This window comes from Pteronotus mesoamericanus, unplaced genomic scaffold (genome assembly GCF_021234165.1).
Source record: "Pteronotus mesoamericanus isolate MK-2021 breed Mesoamerican mustached bat unplaced genomic scaffold, CSHL_Meso_final contig_657, whole genome shotgun sequence".
NCBI lineage: Eukaryota > Metazoa > Chordata > Mammalia > Chiroptera > Mormoopidae > Pteronotus > Pteronotus mesoamericanus.
In genome coordinates, this window is record NW_026555229.1 from 1321081 (window position 1) to 1336071 (window position 14991).

Here is a 14991-nt window from a genome sequence, read left to right on the forward strand (position 1 = left end):
ACAGTTTATATACATACAGATTTGTGTTTTACTTTCATTTGATGTTATTTCATCAAATGTACAAACATATAAATTTCTGTTCTCCTTTCTCATTTGATGTTGTTTCATAAATGGATTTTTCATCATGAGTCTTGTCTTTAAAAACTGTGTAATTCCATCATGTAGAAATGACATAACTGACAATCATTTCTCTAGTGTTAAACATGTAAGACATGTCAGGGATAAGCCCTGTACCCTCACAGACACCAGGATGGTGGGAGCCCCTGAGGGTGACTGCGAGTTGCAGGCAAAGTCCCCAAGGAGCATGATGTCTGGTGAGGACACTCCCAGCATCGCTTCTACCATGAGACTAAAAGAGCAAGAAGAAACTTGGAGAATTATTGAAATGCATTGCCTAGAAATCCAGCACCTCAGCGACCAGATCCGAGAACAAGAGCAGGTCTCAGTGTTCCACCATTGCATGAACTCAGCTTCCTTCCCTCCTCGGGGGTCAGGAGTGGACTTTGAGGTACAAATGAAACGACCGCATCTGGTGAGCCATCTCCAGCTACACCAGAAAAAGCATTGTGTTTCTGTCCCCAGGCCGACTGGGCTGCAGTTCCTGCAGCATTGACTATACGGGCCTCTTTCTACTGTCCTAGAGAATTTGGGACACGGTCAGAAATTTCCTCTTATTTATTGGGTTAAATTCATTACAAAATATTTTTAAACAAGTTAAGCTCTCTTTCTATCAAATTATTTTCCAAAAGTAAAGTTGTGGGAATATGTAGAATGGGAAAAGAATAAGATATATTTATATTACCCTTGATATATGCATATGGTTAAGTTTTATGCAATAAAATTCTACCAGTTTACAATGCCACCAGTAATAAATACTTCTCCAGAGTGTCACTTATTTTGGATTTTGTGTTTTAAAAAAAGCGTCCCAAATTTATAGATCCAAACTGCACTTTTTTATTATTTCCATTTTCAAGTCCTTGATTCTAAGGATGGTTGAAAAGTTTGTCACATTTAAAATTTACATTTTCTCATCTGTATATTGTTTGCATCCTTGTCTGTTTGTAATTGACTTCTTGATGCTGTTCTTCACACATTTCACAGAGGGCAAATGTTAATCGTCTATCGTATCTGCTGTAACTGTTTCTTCCAATCTTTTCTTTCCTTCTGTATAAATTTTGTATGTAGGTATTCTTTATTTTTACTATGTCCTAGAAGTTCATCTTTTCCCTTATTATTTATTGACTTATGTTAGAAGTTAGTAAAGGATAGTTACAAGTGTGTGAATTCAAATTCTACTGTTCATTCCCATTCTTGCTCTGCCACCCTGGTGACCAAGCAGATTACATAGTCCCCCACCCCCAAGCCTTCTGCCCATCTGTAAGGGCCTGATAACACTGGAAATGATGCTTAGGTCACAGAGTATTCTGAGGATTAAATGAGATAATGCATAAAATTCACCTGGCGCAAAGCAGTTGATAAAGGTGGTCCATTATTGTTGTTATCGTTCTTTTATTCCTTCAATAATTAGAAAAATGATTGTTTTACCATAGCTGTGATAAATAATTATTATTTTCATTTGTAGTTTTGTTTTAAATCTCAATAGTCCATACACAACTTTTTTTGATGAATGCACGATGGGTGAGTGTGAAGTAAGAGAGGGAGACGGAGTTCAAGCACCAGGCCACGTTCATTAGGGATTCGCACGGGGGCAGTCACGAGGGGAACGGGGAGCATTCTCATGAGAGAAGAAGGGCTTATACATTAAGCCAGAGAGGTTAGTCAATAACTAGTTTTTCCAAATTAACAACTGCCAATAAACAGGAATCAAAATGGCAGGTGAGGAGTCACAGAGGGTAATGCATTTGCAGATATTTTGCAAATGGACAACAGCTCAGAGTCTGAGGGACAAAATGAGGAAGTGCAGCGTCAACATGAAGCAAGCTGAAACCCACAGGCACAGTGAAACGGGCCAATATGCACCACAGGGCCATACAGTGAGTCATGGAAACATGTTTCTTCTGCTAGAATGTGTACTTTTGTAAAAGAATCAGCTCATTGCAGGAGGAATATTATAATCATCATCAGGAGAGCAAGAAGCCCTCAGCTCAACTGCTACACTGACTGCCTGAGCCCTTTCAGACATATTTGAGGAAGATTAAAAATGAATACTCACACTGAGCCCTTTTCTCGGGCTCCAGGCCAGGTTGTCCTGCCCCCTGGACGCACCTGCAACAGCGCTCAGAGCCCACCGCCATCTGCACTGTTGTAGCTCCCACCAGGCCAGTTCTAATTAAAGCATTGCTAGCATTTTCGCACTCTGTCATATGGTAGATTTTAACTATCCATTGTGACAGGCTCTATCTAGCCACACTGAGATGCTTGTCTGGGCAATCCAAGTTACTTCCTTATGTGCAAACTACTATTTTTATTAGCATTCCACTTACACATTTGCATGGATCTGGAGTGATCTGCCTCTGACCTTATTTTCCCCATAAGTCCTATTATTTCTACTGCTTGCTTTTGCAGAATACAAAGTTTTTCAGGAATGCCTAAGTATTGGCCTCATATCAGTGTGCATAGCCCCACACCGTCCTGGTCATAACTTTATCCTGGTCATTACTTGGGAACACAATTCCACACAGGCTTCAATTCACCTGCCTCCTGTGCCCATGCCTCACGCCCTGAGCCCGGCAGGCCTTCTCTGATGCGGTGTGGGACGCCCGCAGGAGCACACTCAGTACTTGCTTACAGGCAACCCAGAGGAGCAAGGGCACTACAACCCTCTGCCGATGCTAGATGGGAATTTACGGAGGAAGACTTACAAGCGCTTCTTCCTTTCATCCCTTGACCACCTTGGGTGGTCATTTTGAGGCATATTCTGTTCAGCTCCTCAGAAGTTCCTGTTGGCATCAAAGCACCATTGCCCACAACAGTGACCAATGTGACTGGCTTGGTTCTCCTTCCTTCCCTGACCAGCCTCCCTAGTCCTTTACTCTTACTCTCTTGGATCACCTTCCACAGTAAGCCACCTATACACATGTCCTTGCCTCTGGCTTTTCATTCTAGGGGAACTAAGACAACATGTGCTGGATTAAAGTCAAAACACCTGTACTTACTATTGGTCAATAATCATTGCCCAATCCTTCCAGGGGCCTTCATCATTCCTTCCTCAGGACCCCCTGGATTACTCTACGATGCCCCACCTAAAAGAATAATGTCTGGCAGAGGAGGGGGCTTCCAGCACTCAATTCCAGCACTACAGCAGCATCTATTCTCACCATTCGGTACATCTGCCAAACCAGCGTGAAATGTTTTAGATAACCCCCTGGCAATGAGATACGGTATAGGTGCGTGGCTTCAGTGGCACACTATCAATGAATTGGGGACTATTGATAAAGGCGAGGTTAGAGGACTAGGTAGTACAGACTACACACCCACTAAAGCTAACCAAAAAAGTTGGGTAAAATATTAAGAGTAATAACACACCCACCAAGGAAGTAAAGACTTATGAGGTCAAGATCTGAGAGAAAAATGGAAATTTGGAGAAGAAAGTCCAGAGTTTGGGTCACTTTTCCCCTGGGGGAAACTGTCAATTAAGAGAGAGAGGCCTTAAGATGCTGAGAAATGGAAATGTGCTTCTCAAACAGTCTTGGAGCTGCGGGGATGAAAATTGGCATTGACGGCAGGCAACAGGTTGGAGTATCCTGATAACTACCCCCCCTCTTTGTTTTGGGATTAGGATTCTAAAATGTAACCTAGGAGTAAGGAGGAGTCAGAGATCGGACAGCCCCTGAAGAGGCAAAGCCCCGCTTGGAATCATCTCAGTCACTGAAATTGGATTAGGGCAACTCTGGACTGGTAGTGCCCTTAGCCCTGCCTCTCTAGAGGACGATGAAATCATCCTGAGCCTCAAAATATTTCTATATTATTTCAGGTACAAAGTCTGGTCATTCAAGTAAAAAAAAAACACCTGAGCTGACAAGACAATATGAATAAAAACTAAAAGAAAACACAGACATGGAAACAGACCCACCAGAAATCTAGATAATGAAATCATCAGATTCACCTATTCATGAATATTATTAATATGATTAAATATGCTTCCCATGGTTAATATGCTTAATATGGTTAAAGACTATAACAATTTTGGCTGAACACTGTAAACTAGAAAAGAGAACCAATGGAAAATCTATATTGTGAGATGTCTGGTTAAGATGGCAGCATAAGCAGACATGGCTCTCACCTCTTCACACAGCCACATCAAAATTACAACTAAAATATAGGACAACTCTCACTCAGAACTATCAGAAATTGAGCTGAATGGAAGTTTAACAACTATGGAATTAAAGAAACCACATCCATCCAGACCGGTAGGAGGGGCACAGATGTGGAACACGCTGGCCCCTCACCCATGTGTAGTGGATAAAAATTTGGAGGGATATCTTGGGAGTGAGAAGTCCCAGCCCCACACAAGGCCCCCCGGCCCAGGGTTCCACTGCCAGGAAGATTAGATCCATGCAACTTCTGGCTGCAAAACACCAGAGGGGATTGAGTCAATGAAAGAAACTACTGGAGCCCCAAACAGTTCCTCTTAAAGAACCCACACATGGATTCACCTACTCAGACTCACTCCCTCTGAGCTCCAGGCCCAGGGTGGCAGCTTGAAGGGTATGAGTGGCATATTGGGAGAGGTTGAAGTGTCTGGCATCAGGGCAAGCAGAGGCCATTGTCCCTTTTCTGGGCCCTCCCCCAACAGAGCTATGGAGACAGCAGGCTGGTGCCGCCATATCTGAGACTCCATCAACCTGGCTAACACTGTTTGACCCACCTTAGAGATCCCCATACACTCTGCTCCACCCAACCTATGGGGCCACACAAGCTGTTTTTCCATATGAATGGCTGGTCTCAGCTCACACAGCAAAACTTCCTAAATCCTCTCAAACAAGCAACAGCTGGCCTCAAGGAGCCCCAGGCCCAGCACCAGAAGCAGCCAGCCTAGATTCACAGCTTGGCTTTGTCTGGGAATCTCTAAGCCCAGCACAAGTAGCAGCCTTCTCAGGTTGCTTTATAGCTCAGGAAGAATGGCCGCACTTAAAACACAGGTGGGGGCTGACCTTGGCCTGCACCACCCAGGAAATCCCACGGCCAGCATACCCAGTGGACAGCTATAGACCACATCAGAGAACCACCATCCTGGCCCTGTATAGCTGATCCTCCACAGAGGGCCAAGGTTGTTGGTAAGTGGTTGCAGCCAATCTTTGCAGCTGACTGGCCTGAGCACATCCCTTCCATTGATCTTCCAGCAGCAACCAAGCCTCAACTACAAGTGGAGGATATACTTGGCCCACACAAAGGGCGTACCTCAAATACCCAGCTTGGGTGATAGGGGAGGCTGTGCCACTGGACCTTACCAAATACTTACTACATTTGTCCACACTACCAAGGCATGGGGTCAAAGGAGCTCTACCTAATACCACATTTTGCCTTGTATAATGCCTACTTTTTTTGTCCAAATTTGATAGAAAAATAAGGATGCTCATTATACATGGGTAGCACTAAGATATAGGTGCGCATTATACATGGCAAAATATGGTATGTAGAAACAAGCAGAGAGAGACTGTCAAAAAGAGGAGACAAAGAAACATGGCCCAAATGAAAGAACTGATCAAAACTACCAAAAAAGAGCTAAATGAAATAGAGATAAGCAATCTATCAGATGCAGCGTTCAAAACACTGGTTGTAAGGATGGTCAGGCAACTCAGTGAGGACCTCAGCAGCATAAAAAAGATCCAGTCAGAAGTGAAGGATTCATTAATTGAAACAATGGACAATTTACCAGGAAACAACAGTAGAGTGGATGAAGCTGGGAATCAAATCAATGGTTTGGAACATAAGGAGGCAAAAAAACCAATCAGAACAAGAAGAAAAGAAAATTTTAAAAAAATGAGAATAGTGTAAGCAGCCTGTGGGACAATTTTAACCAGTCCAAAAATTACTTCATAGGGGTGCCAGTAGGAGAAGAGAAAGAGCAAGAAGTCGGAAATCTATTTGAAAAAATAATGAAAGAAAACTTCCCTGATTTGCTGAAGGAAATAGACATGCAAATCCAGGAAATCACAGAATCCCAAACAAAATGGATGCAAAGCAGGCCACTCCAAAACACATCATAATTAAAATAGCAAAAGTGAAAGATAAAGAGAGACTCTTACAAGCAACAAGAAAATAGAAATTAGTTACCTAAAGGGGAATTCCCATAAGACTGTCAGCTGATCTCTCAGAAGAAACTTTGTGGGCTAAAAAGGGATTGGCAAGAAATATTCAAAGACATGAAAAGCAGGGACCTACAGACAAGATTGCTCTACCCAGCAAAGCTATCATTTAGAATCAAAGGGCAGATAAAGAGCTTCCCAGACAAAAAAAAACTGAAGGAGTTCATCATCACCAAACCATTATTATATGAAATGTTAAAGGGACTTATTTAAGAAAAAGATAAAAATTATGACCAATAAAATGGCAAAAATACATATCTATCAACAATTTAATCCAAAAGAACAACCTAAGCAAACAAGAACAGAAACAGAATCATAAATACAGAAAACATGTATGATGGTTGCCAGATAAGAGGGAGGTTGGGGGGTACGGGTGAAGAGGTGAGGGGATTAAGAAGTACAAATAGGGAGTTACAGAATAGCCATGAGGATGTAAAGTACAGTGTAAGAAATGGAGTAGCCAAAGAAGTTATACGCCTGACCCATGGACATGAACAATGATGGGGGATTGCCTATGGGAATGGGGGTGCTGGAGGGAGGGGGGCAAAAGGAGAAAAGTAAGACAACTGTAATAGCATAATCAATAAAATATAATTTTTTAAAAAGAAAAGAAAAGCTGTATCACAAAAGTATAACCACCTTCACAATGAGATACCACTTCATATCCATTAGAATGTCTAGTAACAAAAACACAGAAATGAAGTGTTGGCAAAGATGCGGAGAAATTAGAACCTCATGCATTGCTAATGGGAATATAAAATGGCGTGACCACTATGGACCACTACAGTATGTTGATTTCTCAAAAAATTAAACAGAACTTTCATATGATTCAGCAATTCTACTTGTGGTTATATACACAAAAGAATCAAAAGTGGGAACCAAAGTAGATATTTTTACACCAGTGCTCATAGCAGCGTTATTCACAATAGCCAAAAGGTAGAAACAACTCAAGTGTCCACCGACAGATGAACAGATAAACAAAATGTTATGCATAGCCGCAATAGTATATTATTCAACTTTAAAAAGGAAGGATATTCTGAAACATGCTGCAACATGGATGAAACTTAAAGATATTATGCTAAGTGAAATAAGCCAGATAAAAAAGGGCAAATGCTGTATGGGTCCACTTATATGAGGGACCTAGAATAGTCAAACTCATAGAGACAGAGAGTAAAACATGGTCATGTTTGGAGGGTATATTAGTGTTTAGTGGGTATGGAGTTTCTCTTGGGGAAAATGAAATAGTGTGGAGACAGATGGCGGTAATGGTTGCACAGTGATGTGAATGTACTTAAATGTCCTTGTAAACTGTACACTTAAAAATGGTAAATTTCATGTTATACATATTTTACCCCAATAAAAAAAGTATAACAAGAAAAACTTTAAACTCAATGGATAGGTTTGACACAGCTGAATTAATCAGTGAATGGAAGATGGGTCAGAAGAAAATGTCCAGATGAAGCACGAAGAAACAGAAGTTATTCCTGTTATATCATTCTAGAATGATATAGAATGTATGCTCTAGTCCCTAGCACTGGTTTTACTAGGCCTCTTCCAGGGCTTTGTCTTTCATAGAAATTAGATATAACATGAGCTAGATGAAGTACTCACCCAGAGGAAAAGGGATGCCAGCTTTGAGATAGGCACCTGTGTACATTGTTTCATTGAATCCCCCTAACAATTCTAAGAGGTGGGAGCTGTAAAAGTCCCCCATTTTACAGGATAGCTACTCAAGACAAGTCCTTTTCTTGAGGCCACACATCCAAAAGCCAAGATTCAGCATAGGCAATCCAACTCTGAGCCTGTGTTCTCTCTAGTACACCAGACTGCACCCTCAAACGTTTATTCACTCAGTCAAAAGATTCTTGTGTACCTATTATAGGTCAAGACTGTTCTAGGAGTTATTAGTATCATTTTGAACAAAGCCCACAGGGAGCTCGCATTCTAGGGCTGGAAGATATACAATGAACAAATAATCAAAACATAAGGCGAAAGAGATTGGTAGCAGGAGCATGTGCTATCTCATACAAAGTGATTAGGAAATATAGCCCTGATAAGATGACATTTGAGCAGAACACCTGAGGGAAATGAGAGTGTGAACCCTGCGGATTTTGGGGGGAAAGCTTTTGGCAGCAGCACAAGAGCAAATACAAAGACTCCAGGAAGGTAGCTTACTTGAAATGTTTGAGAAATTGGTGAGGGGGAGTATGGGTAGGGTTGGGAGAGGGAGTAAAAATGGATGGAAATAAAGTCAAAGATGTGGTGGACAAGACAGGGAAACAGATTCCATAAGGTCTTGTAGGCCATATGTATTGGTACCCTCTTGCTGCTGTAACAAAGAAACCACAAACTTCGTGGCTCAAGACAATATGAAGGTATCTTATAGCTCTGGAGGTTAGAAGTCTGAAATGGATTTTTACTAAGCTAAAACTAAGGTGTTAGCAGGGTTATATTCCTTCTGGGGCCTGTAGGGGAGAATTTATTTCATTTATCAGCTTCTAGAGGCTATCTGTATTCCCTGACTCATGGCTCCTTCCTCTGTCTTCAAAGCCAGCATCATGGTATCATTAAACCTCTCTCAATCTCTATCCTCCATCTCTCTCTCTCTCCCCCTCCCTCTCTCTCTCTCCCTCTCTGTCTCTCACAGACACACACACACATGCACACACCCCTCCGCTTCTATTGACATGTCTTGCTCTGACTCTCCTGGCTCCTTCTACCTCTTATAAGGATCCTGTGGTTACATTGGGCCTACCAGACAATCCAGGGTCATCTGCCCATCTCAGGATCACTAACTTAATCATATCTGCAAAGTCTCTTTCTCCCCCTTAGTAACATATTCATAGATTCTGAGAATTTGAATATGAGCATCTTTAGGAGGCTATTATTCTGTCTACCACACCATGGAAGAAACTTTATTGGGGAGGGAGGTATCAGGGGACTAAATAATAATGGCAAAAAAATACAATAAAGATTAAATTTTAAAAAACAACTTTGGATTTTACTCTGAATAGGAAGTTGTTAGCAGGTTCTGAACAGAGAAGTACTGCTTATGATATCATTTTACATTGAAATTTTTCAAAGGAACTAGGCATTACAAGCACCAAATGCACTGTTAGAATACTGAGTGAGCCTGGAAGACTCTGATAAATTTATTGTGAGTTCCCACTTAATCAATAGCCCACTCTCTATGCTTCAATGTTCAGAGTTCAGAAGCACAATGAACAGGAGATGGGAAAGGAAAACAACTCTACAATTCTCTCCAGCGCTTCCTCTTCTCACCTGACCTGGTTTGCTATTAATGATTTTCAATTTCAGTATGTACCTCACTGCACGCACACATACAAAACAAAACCTTCATGAAACAAAGAAAGATGAAGAAATTGAACTGTGTAATTTCTGCTGCAGAAGTAGAGACTAAATAGGTTTCTTTTGTCTGCAAGCTAGTGCTGCTTCAAAAATACTTCCCCAAGATTTGTAGCAAAGAAAAGAAATTACAGAGAATGTTCAATATAAACATTGTATGTATAAACAGGTTCATATAAGAGTGTTTAGATTTGCTTCATAACACTTGGATGCAAGAAACATCGCATTTCTTTATTTTTAAAATCAAATTAAATTAACGCAATCCTTCAACTTCTCCCATGGTTGATAGAAGTTCACCCTCGATTATTTCAGGAGGCCTCTATACCCCCAAGAGCCCAGGGGGCTTATAGGCACCAGCAAAGACATTCCCCTACTTGCATCACTGCCCCCAGCCCAGACAGCTGCGGTCTGCGCACGAATGGGCCGCCTCACGGGTGATGTCCATTCCTTCCCAGCTCACCGTACTGCTAATTCTCTAAGCTGGAGTGGTCAAGCGGCCGCATGGCTACCATATCAGTTATCTATTGCTACAGAACAAACCGCCCCAGCAGGTGAGAGCTTAAAACAACCATTGGATTCCGATGCTCCTGTGGGCCAGGAATTTGGGCAGAGTTAAGTGAGGCCAAGTCATCTCTGTTCCTCATGGTAAACTCTGGGCTCACCTCTGTCAGCCTGTGGCTGGGCTGAGCATGAAGATCCATGAAGGCCCATGCCAATTGAGACATCTCAATTCTCCCTCTCTAGCAGGATGGCCTAGACCTCATTATAGGGTAACTGGGATATCTAAGCAAAAGCAGAAGCTTCAAGACTTCACAAGGCCTGTGCTCAGAAGTTCTGGCATAGAGACCTTCTGGTCAAGATGGTGGCGGAGGCACACATGGCTCACCTCTTTGCACAACCACATCAGAATTACAACTAAAATATAAAACAACCATCACTCAGAACCATCAGAAATCAAGTTGAATGGAAGTCTGACAACTACAGAATTAAAGAAACCACATCTGTCCAGACCCGTAGGAGGGGCACAGACACAGAATAGGCTGGTACCACATCCACAGGTGGTTGATAAAAATTCAGGAGGGATATCTCAGGGGTGAGCAGGCCCAGCCCCATACCACACCCTCTAGCCCAGGGTTCCAGTGCTAGGAAGAAAAGTCCCCACAACTTCCGGCTGCAAAATCCAGCAGGTAATGAGTTGGTGATAGAAACTGCTGGAGCCCCAAGCAGTTCCTCTTAAAGAACCCATACACAGACTTACCTAATCAGGCTCACTCCCTCTGAGCTCCAGCCCCAGGGTGGCAGCTCAAAGAGCACCAGTGGCATACTGGGAGAGGCTGAAGTGTCTGGTATCACGATAAGCAGAGGCCATTGTCCCTTTTCTGGGCCCTCCCCCAACAGAGCCACGGAGACAGCAGGCTGGTGCCATATCTGAGACTCCATCAACCTGGCTAACACTATTTGACACACCTTGGAGATCCCCAGAGACAAAGTCCCACCCAACTTATGGGCCCACCCAAACTACTTTACAACTTCCTAAATCTTCTCAAACAAGCAACAGCTGGCCTCAGTGAACTCCAGGCTGGGCACTAGCAGCAGCCAGATTAGTTTCATAGATGGGTTTGCCTGGGAATCTCCAAACCCAGCACAAGTAGCAGCCTTCTCAGATAGCTTTATAACCCAGGAAGGGTGGCCCCAGTTAAAACACAGGTGGGGGCTGACCTTGGCCTGCACCACCCAGGAAACCCCACGGCCAGCGTACCCAGTGGGCAGCGACAGACCATGTCAGGGCACCACCACCCTGCCCCTGCACAGCTGATCCTCACAGAGGACAGGGGTTGGTGGTCAGTGGTCACAGCCAAGCCTTGCAGCTGACTGCCCTGAGTAAATCGCTCCCATTGATCTGCCAACAGCAACCAAGGCTCAGCTACAAGAGGAGGGAGTACTCAGCCCACACAGAGGGTGCGCCTTGAGTACCCAGCTTGGGTGATAGGGGAGGCTGTCCCACTGGCCCCTACAGGACACCTACTACGTTAGGCCACACTGCCAAGACCTGGAGTGAAAACAGCTCGACCTAATACATGGAAACAAACACAGGGAGGCTGCCAAAACAGGAGACAAAGAGACATGGCCCGAATGAAAGAACAGAACAAAACTCCAGAAAAAGACTAAACGAAATGGACATAAGCAATCCATGGAGGCAGAGTTCAAAACACTGGTTATAAGGGTTCTGAAGGAACTCAGTGAGGACCTCAGCAGCATAAAAAAGATTCAGACAGAAACAAAGGATACACTAACTGAAATAAAGAACAATTAACAGGGAAACAACTTGGATGGAGCCAAAAATAAGGGCAATGGTTTGGAACATAAGGAAGCAAAAGAACAACCAATCAGAAAAACAAGAAGAAAAAAACCCAAAAAATGAGGGTAGTATAGCAGCCTTTGAGACCACTTCAAGAGGTCCAATATTCACATCATAGGGGTACCAGAAGGAGAAAAAAAAAGAGCAAGAAATTAGAAATCTAGTTTAAAAAAAATGAAAGAAAACTTCCCTAATTTGCTGAAGGAAATACACATGCAAATCCAGGAAACACAGAGAGTTCCAATCAAGTTGGACCCAAAGAGGATGACACCAAGACACATCACAATTACAACGCCAAAGGTTAAAGATAAAGAGAAAATCTTACAGCAGCAAGAGAAAAGCAGAGAGTTACCTACAAAGGAGGGCCCATAAGACTGTCACTAATTTCTCAAAAGAAACTTTCCATGCAAGAAGGGACTGGCAAGAAGTATTCAAAGTGATGAAAAGCAAAGCTAGATTACTCTATCCAGCAAAGCTATCATTTAGAATGGAAGGGTAGATGAAGTGCTTCCCAGACAAGACAAAGCTAAAGGGATTCATCATCACCAAGCCATTATTATACAAAATGTTAAAGGGACTTATTTAAGAAAAAGAAGATCAAAACTATGAACATTAAAATGACAGCAAACTCATAACTATCAACAATTGAATCTAAAAAGTAAAAACAAAAGCAAATGAAGCAAACAACCAGAAGAGATACAGAATCATAGGTATGGGGATTATTTGGAGGGTTATCAGCTGGGAGGGTGAAGGGGGAAATGGGGGAAATGGTGCAGGGATCAAGTGGCATAATTAGTAGGAACAAAATAGACAGGGAGGTGTTAAAAAGAGTATAGGAAAGGGAGAAGCCAAAGAACTTAGACACAGGACCCATGGGCGTGAACTAAGCTGGGGGCAATTACTGGAGGGAAGGGTGGTACCAGGCAGAGGACAAAGGGAAAAGAAATCGGGACAACTGTAACAGCATAATTGACAAAACATACTTTATAAAAAGGAAGTGGATGATTTATACACGGAGGTGGTTTGTACTCTTCTTTCTTGTAATGTTCATTAAATCATATTTTCTTGTAAAAAAATAAAAAGTTCTGGTACATCACTTCCACTGCATTCTGTTGGTTAAAACAAGTCGTAAGCCCAGCCTAGGTTCACAGGCCCGGGAACTAGACTCTATTTGAAAGGAGGAGTAGCAGAGCCAATTGCAAAGTTGCGGCCAAACAAGAGTGATGCATTGGGGACCATTTCTAACATTATTCCACAGCCTCCTCCCAAGATTCAGTCATCCCCCCTAACCCACCAGTGTCTGGGAATCCTGTTGAAGAGGGGCTTTATATCCGGTACCCTCTGGGATGATCCAGCTTTGCTCTGTGGACCCTTCAAGCCTAGGTGAGAAGGGATCCTTCCCTTAAAACACACACACACACACACACACACACACACACACACACACACACACACACACAGCCTTTTGACTGCCTCTCCAGCCTTGAAATGGGCTCAGAATAGAACAAAGTCTCCTTTGACCAAAGGAGAGGGAGGGAGAGGAATACTAATAAAACCATCATGCCCTGGCTGGTGTGGCCCGGTGGATTGAGTGCCGTCCTGCAAACCATAGGGTCACTGGTTTGATTCCCAGTTAGGGCACACGCCTGGGTTGCCACCCAGGTTCCTAGCTGGAGTATGCAAGAGACAACCGGTTGATGTATCTTTCATACATCAATGTTTCTTGGCCTCTCTTTCTTCCTCCCTTCCCATCTCTCTAATTAGAAATAAATAAATAATATTTAAAAAATTTAAAAAGTAAAACCATCATGAGGAGCCGCATTGCTTGTCACATTGCTTGCCAGGCCCAGCATGGTGTTAGTCACTGGGCTCACCTTGCCTGTCTCTGGGTGTCCAGAGTAAAAGCAGCAGTAACGCTAATGCTGACCAGCAACTTGAAGTAGGATAACTGTCTTGAAGGGTAGAGACTTTAGTGTAACCCCTCAGAAGGTTTCTGTGACAGACAAGCTTCTTGTTAAAGAAGTTGCAGAACTTGAGGTTAATTTACCTTGTACATATAAAGTGCATTTTCTTGATCCAAACGAGCTTCATTGCTTCAGCCAACAGTAAGCCCAGATGAAGGTTACTACCAGGGTAAAAATGTTCAGTTTGAACTTGCATTTCCCACTGTGTACAACATGGTACCTCCTGAAGTGAACACTTGACCAGGATCTGGCACCCCAGCATTACCAAGACAGGTGAGATATATCTAAGTTCACCGAGAAAAAATTTGATTAATGGTACTGGCTGGACTCCCACCAGACAACACTGAAGGAGTGTGTTCAAGGACTAAACTCTTTATTTACAGATTGTTTGAATTGTGATGATCCATTGAATACTGAAGCTACATATAGAACAGATTTGTGGGACAAGGAGGACTTCCAGAATAAAGCTGAAGCCTTCATTAAAGTGTCATGCCAGATGACAGAAAGATAGAAAGAGAAGACTGCAGGACCATGGATTGTATGTTACAAGTTTGTCTCTCTAAAGTGAAGCAACAAAAGGTCTCCTGTTGTTTCCCCAGTCCTCACATTCTCTCTCATTCCCGATGGATTGTCCAAGTCCTGGGACCATGTTGTCCTGAAGAAGGACATCTTCATGATTGAACATATTTACTTTTTGAAACCATACTACATAAGATGTCGATAAAATTCTTAAGAAGTTTTAATGAATGCAAAATTGAAGCTAGAGCTTGCCTCCCCTCTTCTTAAACTAATCAGTTCTCTCTGCACAAGTGATCCTAATGACGTGTTCAGTGCAATTCACAGATTGGCAACAAAAAAAACCTACCACAAACTAATCGAATGCAAATTCTCTTAGCTTCTTTCTCCGATGTCGGCTCTGCCTAGCTGTTGCAAAGTTTCCCAGAATGCATGGAATCGTTTAATGTACATCTCTTGGTGAAAAGCTGGTTTTATTTAATGTGAGTATATTTTGAAACAGATATGTAATTTGTAC

At 42.6% G+C, this 14991-nt stretch overlaps 1 pseudogene; it reads left to right on the forward strand.

Annotated features, from left to right (window-relative positions):
- The first annotated feature begins 250 nt into the window (after positions 1 to 250).
- On the forward strand, positions 251 to 14469 carry LOC129077032 (NEDD8-conjugating enzyme UBE2F-like; annotated as a pseudogene).
- Positions 14470 to 14991: the final 522 nt, after the last annotated feature.